Below are 10,094 nucleotides of genomic sequence, written 5' to 3'. Positions count from 1 at the left end.
TATATATATATATATATATATATATAAATTTAAAATTTTTAAACACATTTTTTTTAATTTATCTGAATATTTTGACCTAATTTTTCATAATTAATCTTTACAAAGGTAACTAGAAAGGCTAATTGACAAAGGAAATTGTCAAATTTCAAATTATAGCATAGAATAAAATGATTTGAAACCAACAGCCTGAAAATCATTTAAGAAAAACTTATGAGTGGAATTAAAATTACATAATTATTATCATGTTCTAATTATTTGAATTTCGAAATTATCAAATTAGCCCCTTGAGTCTTCGTATGAAAAAATCAAATTAATCTCGAACTATATTAAAAGATTATTTTTATCCCTCAATTTCTTAAATACTTGAATGACTAAAATGATCATTTAATATAGTTGGAGATTTGTGCTCAAAACAATTGCTTACTTAATATGGCTGCTAGTCCTTTCGTTCCTCGTGATTCTAATGTACTAGTTAATGTTGGTGATCATAATGAAATTTGTGATGTTAATTCGGGGGTAGTGAACGTTGATTCCACTGAATTGGTTCCTCCTGTTGCTTATCCTGTGACGCTTACTGATCTTGTTGTGTCAGTCTCCTCTATGGGATTATGAGTGAATGAACAATTTGTTGATGTCCCAATTGCTTTACTGTCTGCTAACGCCTTGTAAGCCCATGTTGGTGTAAGATCAAGATCGGGGGATTATGTTAAGGCGCAGATTGATTGGCTTGAAGGCTCTTCATCTTCTGAGGTTGATGAAGATGATGTGTTTGAACAGGAGGGTGGTATGCGAGATGTTATCGTTTCGGTGGATAAACGAAGTAAGAGGAAATCCAAAAAATAGCGTTTCTGTTATTGGCTTGGTGGTTACTGCTTTGGAGCCTTGGGGTGTTCGGTTGTTCCTTTCGAATTGGTTGTGATTCTTCTTCTTCGTCGTGGGTGTCCTCTTATGCTTAGAGCGGTCTTTTTGGGAGATTTTATCTGTATATGTACTGTTGCTATTGGGAGCCTTTACCACTCTGTCTATTTAGTTCTTGTATCCTTTGCTTGATTAAATATATAGTTGGAGATTATTTTGACCATTCATAAAAGTCAATAGACTACATTTTGATCCTTTTCTCTTATCTGAAATATTAAGCAGGAGATGCATAATTTGAAATGTCATTAGATGCATCCTGAAAATTTATAAATAAATAAATAAATATGATTAATAAGGAACACTAAATAAAATAATCAATTATTTACTCATTTGCCTCCCTATCCCCCTCTGAAGTGAACAATATTGATATTTCAGCTTAAATATTTAATAAAGGTTTCTGTAAAAATAGTATTTGAAATCATTATATTTGATTTTGATATTAATGCAATATAAATTTTTTATTTATAAAATCAATTTTGAAATAAATTTGTAATTTTGAAGCTCATCATCATGATATTGAAGAACTCTAGTTTGAGATAGAATGAACAAGGAGCTCTTCTGTACAAGAAGTAAAAAGGAGTAATTTGCAATAGCAATTTCCATTCAGGTTTTCATTGCTACAGTAAACGAACTGTAGCAAGCATCAGCTTGAGTTAGCTACAGAAACAGAGAAGATACGCATCCAACTGTTTACATTGCATGCATGGTTTGTTAGCAATGGCAGTAGTTGCAGAGAAAGTGGAATGCAGAAGCTTTGAACATTACAAGGAAAAATGTAAATTATCGGCCAAAATTTTACGTTGAAATTAGGGGTGATTTTTCTAACAAATTTATGATGTAAAAATTCCAACGGATTTCCGGTGTATTTCCGATGAAATGTTTCAGATAGATTTCTGACTGATTTTCTAACAGATTTTGATAGATTTTAAAATTTTCCGGGAAATAAAATATACGCGGCGATAGAGTTAGAAAATTTTTGTCTTAGCGTTGTACGAATATCTATCACAGAAACAAGAAATAAATAGAAACACTAGGATTTTTACGTGGAAACCCTGAAAGGAAAAAAATCACGGGACCACGCTCAGTTGAAAAAGTTATACTAGTATTTTGCTTGAGATACAAGAGGCCGACTCGTCCACAAAAGTTAGGACGATTAGATTACAATGAATCACTTCTGAATTGAAATTCAATTATAACGTCGGACAGAGTTCCGACGTCTCTTGGAAATCTAGCGGAATGTTGGCGCCCTTCGGAGGTCGGGCAGAATTCCAGCGTCATTCCGAAGTTGAGCAGGATTCTGGCGTCGGGCAAAACTCTAGTGTCCCTTGAGTGTCGGACAGAACTCCGGCGTAGTTCAGAAGTCCGGCAGAATTCCGGCATCGGGTAGAACTCTGGTGGTGGTCGAGGAGGAGTTCTTCCCTCTTCTTCTTTTTCTATTCTTCTTCTCTTCTTCTTGCTTGGGTCCCCTCTCAAGAGAAATGAGGGGTCTATTTATAGATTTTATGAAGTGGCATGACACGTAAATAGATGAGGGATCATGGGCAAATATGGAGTGGTTCGGATGGACGACCGATATCGAATCCTTCGATCATGGACCGTTTATCAAGCATTTGAAGGTCTTAATGACTTCGGAATTTGGCGATCTTTGGCTCGTTGGATTTGTCTCATCGAGCCGCTCGATTTGACTATAAGCTCGTCAAATTCGGAAACCACTTGGTAACTCAAATTATGGTAAAAACTTTCTAACACTTCGGGTCCTTGATTTGGACTCATTTGGGCTTGGATTGAGTCGAATTTGGTGTCGTTGGGTTCATATTTCCGAGACGCTCAGTTTGACTGTAAGTTTGCTGAAATCAGAGTTCAGGTGATCTCGGATTTAACTTTTGAAGTTTCCGGGTTGATTTTACCTCGGGATTTGTGCCCGATCAAACAATTTTTTGATGATATATCAGTGAGTAACCAAAATTAATAAATTGATTGTTCTTCTCTTCTTTTTATTCCTCTTGAATATGCAATAGTAAAGCCTCAAATAATACTCTTTTACAAGTTCCTCATACAGCACTGCAAGATGATTCAAGCCTAAGGTTCTGTTTGGAATAGTTTTTTGTCACTATTTTTTAAAAAATTGTACTAATAAATTGCTTTAGAAACAATAAGAAAACTATCCTAAATAAAGCCTAAGATGAACATTGGCACTAAAAATTTTGATCAATCGATTGAAACCATATCGCCGTAAGTTGCTGTAGCTAGATTTTTTTTTTTGGCATTTAAGAAGGCAGCAATTAAATAGTAGCCTTATCAAGAAATAAGAGTAGAATTTTTACACCTCCAAGTTTTTGAGAAATAAGAACATGAGGAAATTTGAACAAACTAGAAAGCTAAAACATATCTCTTTTATTGCTTTATATTTTGTTTATAAAGAATATAAATTTAATTGGTCCATTTTTATTTTACTATTTTTATATTTACATACATCTAAAATTTAGATATCTCACATTTTAATTTTTATATTTATTCAAGTTAGAAAATGTGTTTTACAAAAACCAAACAAATTTATAAATTTACTGCTTGATTGGATGTTATCAGAAATCAAGCTTAATTTTTAACTTTACAAATCTACTCAAAATCTCTCAGATGTAATTATTTTAATTTGCACAACTAAAATGAGTAAAATTAAAATTATTATTTTCTTGAAAAATATATTTTCTATCTACAAATATAAAGAAGATGAACTATGTTTATAATGTATTGATTTGCATGGTTTAGATACATAATGTACTAAGATCAATATCTTCATCTTTTTGCATAATACCTTCATAAAAAATTAAAAATGACAGTATTATTCTGATTTAATTAACTCCTTTTTTATCTATTTCAAATTCTTGAAACAGAAATTTGGATCAATGGATGATGGTAAAAAAATTATCTTTTGAATTCCAATTGAAGTGAAAATAAATAAATAATTCCACATCTTTAAATCAATTTGCAAATTAATCATGCAAATTATGATCACTCACGTCGATGTCTTTTGGGGCAAGAGTTGGGGATTGAGAAGAGTAAAATGCCGCAATGAAATAAACAAGAAAGTAAAAGCAACGGATAGTAAACAGTCTAGTTACAATGACTGACATGTAAGATTAAAGTTCTCAAACTTTTGCAAGAACTCGCAACATAAATTATGGAAAAGAAATCGAAATGAATTTACATAAATCTTAAATCTACAAGATCTTAAACAAGATGATTTTCACAAGATTTTAATCGGAAGAAAATATAGCTTGATTCATGTTGAATTCGTTGAATTCCAAACTACGGTTTCTCACTCTTTTCCCTTTCACTTTGTTTTTTTCTTTATGAGTTAATTTTCTATGGAACAAACTAACCCTCATAATGGGAGAGAGATGAACGATAGGTATTTTCTACGGATTAATCATAAAAATCGCTCATATGAGTTATTTGATCAAATTGTCCATAAACGATTGATCAAATTATTTCTTCTTGACCAGCAGGATTTAAATATAAATAATTAAATTTCAATAATTAAAATATATGGGTCACTTAATGATTTATATAATTAAATATATATAGTTAGATAATTATTACGACGTCAAACGTAATTATTATATTTAATTATTCTAACATGACATCCCTTTTGTTTCCCAACTTGAGCTTCTTATGGCCATGGTAAAAATAGTAATCAATACTCAGCTAACAGCTAATAATCATCCCACATGGAGAACCTAAATACACAATCTCTTCAAAGAAAATGAGTTTGATGGTTATTTTGATGGATCTAATGCAAAATCGAACAAACCGCTCCTCACTGAAGATGAATGATCAGTTTATCACAATTCACGTTATCACATATGGATGCTTATTGACTGGGGGTGCCAATTTTTGACACGATCCGAAATTCGACCCAGACTCGACTCGGAAAAATTCGGGTTCGGGTCGACCCGTTTGTGAAACGTGTCGGGTTCGTGTTCAATAAACTGACCCATTTCAAAAAACGGGTCAAGTTCGGGTTGACCCAACAACCCAAAAATGACCTCAAAACCCTATGCCTCCGTCTGTTGCCCGCCCTACCTCAAGCATCGAGTGCCCGCCCTGCCCGGTCGAACGGTCGAACCCGTGTTCACTTGCTGCGCGTTTAGCGTTTACGTCGGCCGTCGAGTCGCGCGCAGCGGGAGTGCGCGGTGGCGCGGTGTGTCCCGAACTTGAAGCGTCGTAGGCTCGCTGCATCACGTGCTCTTGGTGCCGCTTGCTGCTGCTCCATCGCTGTTGTTGAGCCGCCAGGAGTATTTTAAAAATTCGGGTCGGGTCGTGTCAACCCGGCAACCCTCACGGGTTGGGTTCAGGTTGAAAAAGCAACCCATTTACAAAAAAAAAGATCAAGTTCGAGCTGACCCGTTTAAAGCCGGGTCAATTCGAGTCCGACCCGAACCCAACCTACTGACCCGAATTGACACCCCTATTATTGACCAAAATTTACTTGTCTCCCTCTACTCTACTATCTTTTGAGCCCTTTTTTCATATGTTTCTTCCTGCACAAAAATTCAGTCAACTATCAAGTGGAGACTACAATCCACAAATAAAACTTGCATTATCCAACTAAAATTTGAGATTAATCAAATCACTATGAAAGATCGATCCATTATGCAATATCTTTTGGATATCAAAGCAAAGATTGATGTCATTGCTACAATTGGGCCACCCCTTGAACTTGAAAATGTCATTATATATACCCTTATTGGTCTCCCAAACCTTTAAAACTATCCGAACTGATCTCCAACCAATCAATCTGGATGACTTATATTCTCTCCTCTATATGTTATGAGTTGTTTTAGTTTTAGGCTATGTTGCTCATGCATGTTATCACACCTTCGTAATGCTCTATAAATAGAGGTCTTGGGTTGATGTAAGATTTGGGGAAAAATCTGAAAAGCTTAAATTGTATTTCCTCCCAAATTGCTGTCTCCCTCTCCTTCCCTCTCTCTCTCTCAAGAACATCTTCCAAAATCCTAACACTATATCTAGTGGTTGAATCTTCAACATGAACAAGCAAAGAACATGTCTTCTCAGCTAACACTAGGAAGTCATCTCAACCTTTCAACTATGGAAAAACTTTCTTCAAAAGTTAGGAACTCAACCTTCATTACAATAAGTGGAAGTCTAGTCATGTTGGCGTCGTACTAATCTTTCATTTGATCCAGGGAGGTTGCATTTCTTTCATCTATATATGGAGTGGGCTGGGGAGGAGAGGTGGGGGAATATGAGGGCCACACCCATCCAAGTTCATTAATCAAAAAGTGTATGTAAAAGGCTTACAATGTAACATTGAGGTAGTCAACATATATAGTTTTAGCAAGCTAGCCATGTTTGCCTTCATTACAATAAAGTGAAATTTGTCTACTTAAATATCAATCATTTTCTTTTTTGATGACTAAGAGAAGATAGTGAGGCCAAGTTCACAGGCAATTAAGGAGCACTCATCTTCTGATATTGCTGTCTCTACAAAAAAAGTCTATTAGAATTGAAGACAAGTCCTTATACAACAGTACAACTTTCTTCCTTACCGAAGGAGAAGTAAATATCTCATCACTTATCTCAACAAAAAGTCTTAACCTTTTATGAGGAGAAAAGTCGATAATGCATTTGTCTTTCCCCTGGACTTCCCTGGGAATCTACTGAGCTTGTCTCTCAACCCTAGCAAACTCATTTATTTAGATGATGCCTGTGGGCCTCCGAAGGAGCACCGCTCGCGGGGGTTCGAATCAACCCTAGCAAACCCATTTATTTAGATGATGCCTTGTATTTGAGGTCTGCTAGAGGGAGAGGCACTCGTTGGAGCTTTTATCTACAATCATATATGTAGCCAATTCTATAAAGTTCAAGTCCCAACTTAAATCTAAATATGAGGACAATGATTAAGTTCAATTTACAGCGTGTCAGCGGCACAGCTGGTGTTTCATGTCGTGTGTTGTCAACCCAACAACCCGGTGGGTTGGGTTCAGGTCCCCCCCCGAAATTTAAGGCTGGATCCATCCTTGGGTTCGGATCGTGTTAACAGCACGGGGTCGGTTCCATATTCGACCCAAATCAGACCCATCAATCCAAATTGACACCCATAACTATCTATGCTCAAGCTCATTTTATAAAATTCTCAAAAAACTTCACTCTTAAATTCATTGCTCTCTTTATTCGTTTTCTTTATACATGTTGTGATTCACATATAATTATTTTAAACTAAATACGTTGCTCTTATCTTCCTCCCCTAAATAATAATATAACATTTAATTATATGGAACTGAAATAAGATATCGTATGATTAACATACAGTAAATGCCACTAATTTTATTGATAAAGGCAATTTAAATTATTATTATTATTATTAAGATTCACCGTATATATGCATACTGCGACACACAGAATTCTATTAAGATGGGCTACACAACTCCCCTTGGCCTATTGGTTGAGAGCTTAGGCTTCCAACTAAGAGGTTCAAGGTTTGAATCCTTGTGTATGCGTTGTGTGTGTGAGTTTGCCTAAATGGCCTAAGGGTGCGTTTGGAACGGCTGCAGCTGTCGATAAAGTAGGTTGTAAATGTGTTGTACATAAAGTTGCTTCTTGAAGTTGCTTTATAGAAATCATTATATTTTGTTTGGATAGTATAACTGTAGAGCTGCTGTGCTGCAGCTGTATGAGAACTAATTACCTTCATACCCTTATATATATTTAGATGAAAATATAATTTTTTTCTTTTTTTTTTTAAAACCTGCCTCTTGACTAGCACAAGCACAAACCTTTCATATGAATCAATCAGTAATGGACTAATATACTCAGAAGTTGATAGAAAGATGTCCATTTATATCTTCTCTTGCCCAGAGAAGAAAAATCTTCCACATTAAAAGAAATTTTCACTCCCTTCCGCGGTCCGTTCGTGATTCACGGGGAGATGGATCTGATAATCCTAAAGAACTAATTTTCTCATACATAAACAGGAAGAAATCACTCGATGACCATAATTTCTGCAGCAATAACAGCCCAACGCGAGAGAGGAATCATAGAACATTTTCCAGATCGATTAACATAGACCAAAAAAGAATGTAACAGTAGACGGACGCACAGTGGGAGAGAGAAACTACCTATAGATTGGATCGGCATCGCCGGCGCTGGCGTCGAGGCCTCCAACAAGAAATCCGAGAACAAGAAGAAGAAGAAAAAGATGAAACAACTGACTCGTCATCTCAATCGAGACCAAAAATATCAGAAAGAAAAGGTAAGATTTTGAAAAGCAGGCGGATCAAAGAAGAAGATGGGCCGGGAGGATCGCGCTGCGACTGCGACGAAGGGCCAGATCCCGTCGCTACCGCATAACCGCTTCTTTGGTCAGATCCCGTCGGCAATCGGCGAGATCAAAAGCTTGGTATCGCTTGACCTTTCCAACAATGATTTCTCCGGTCCCGTGCCATCCGAGATTGCGGGTTTAGATCCCGTCGGCAATCGGCGGTTCAGAATCTTCAGCAAGAACCAGAAAGGTTCGCCAGCGTGGAATGATCGGCGTGCGGTGCATTTGTTTGATGGATAGTGGAAAAGCAGAGAGCACCGCGGCGACGACGGTAGCGATATTTGCCGTGGGATTTTCGTCATTTTTCTGCCGAAAGCAGCCGACTGCAGCGGACCGCGGGATAAGAGAATGGTCGTGGGAAGCAACAGCGGACCGCAGAATTTTTTCTGCCGTGGTTCTGCCGCAATGTCCCAAACAATGATTTAATGACTTTTTATAAAGTAAAGCAGCAGCACCGCCGTCCAAACGCACCCTAAATGTCCCCAAAAAAAAAAGGGCTGGAGCTTTGGATGGGGCCCACAACTGTATACACGTGGCTCTCGTTTATCATGGATTCTCGCGGTGGCCCCATACTCCTGGAAATCAACGAACGCTTGGCCACCTCACGCCAGCAGCCAGCCGGCCAAGACAGATCCTCTGTTCCCATTATAACACATGACGTCCAAACAAACCGTTCAAAATTTTGTTAGATTGCCTTAAGATTCGCATATGAAATGATCAACGCAATTTGCACGCCTAATCCAAGGCTTTATCAGTCCTTAGATTATTTAAATACGCTCCACCATCACATGCGATATTTCTTTTCAAAAACCCGCAGGTCCCATTTGACACCTAATATTATAGATTTTTTTTAAGAATATTGAGTGAGATATAGAATCTTATATATATATATCACTAAAATGATTATATATTCATAAATTGATTCAAATTTTTGAATAACACAGGAGCGTGGGTGGCTCGATAGATCAGTTTGGGTTTTCAAACCAGCGTAATGGGCGAAGCTTGACGTGGCAGCAAACAGTTCCTCGACACTAAATTTTTTTTAAATAATAAAAATTTGAAATAAATTAGCTTTTTTCTTAAATTTATATAGCATTTTTAATTATTTTAAATCTTAAAAATTAAAAAAAAATGTAAATCTAGCTTAGAAATACAAAGCGCTGTAGAATATCGGACTAGTTAGGGGTGTCAATTCGGGTCAATGGGTCGGGTTCGTATCGAACCCGGAATTGACCCAACACTATTCGGGTCAACCCGAACCAACCCGTTTTAAAAACGGGTCAGGTTTTCGGACCTGAACCTGACCCGATTCGGGTCCGGGTCAACCAAATCCGACACGAATGACTCGGGATTGACCCAAAATTGCTAGTTTTCGGGTCAAAACGGGTCAATATCAAGTTTTCGAGTCAAATACAAGTTTTTGCATCAATTTCGGGTTGTTGGGTCAACCCGAACCCGATCCGATTTTTAAAACGGGTTGATTTGTTGAACCAGAACCTCGACCCGGTCCAAGTTGATCATAACCAGGATTTTTTCGGGTTGGGTATAGGTCAAGTTTCAGGTCGTGTCAAAAATTGACACACTACGACCAGCCCACCGCACCAGCACCCGCACCCTGGCCGCCCATTTGTGTTCACTGCGGCTCTTTGAGCACTTCGGTCGCTGACTCGTCTACATCACTATTAATTATTCTTTGCCGATATCGGATAACATCCGGTGTCAAATCAAAATATATCATGTCACCTCTTTGTTGTGTATTGATATCCTTATTGTGCAGCACGGCTATATACCTATTATTTAACCTGATAATGTGGCCCTCTAATAAAGAAAC

The sequence above is a fragment of the Dendrobium catenatum genome, unplaced genomic scaffold, assembly GCF_001605985.2.
Source record: "Dendrobium catenatum unplaced genomic scaffold, ASM160598v2 fragScaff_scaffold_130, whole genome shotgun sequence".
NCBI classification, from domain to species: Eukaryota; Viridiplantae; Streptophyta; class Magnoliopsida; order Asparagales; family Orchidaceae; genus Dendrobium; species Dendrobium catenatum.
This window is presented reverse-complemented; position numbering follows the sequence as displayed.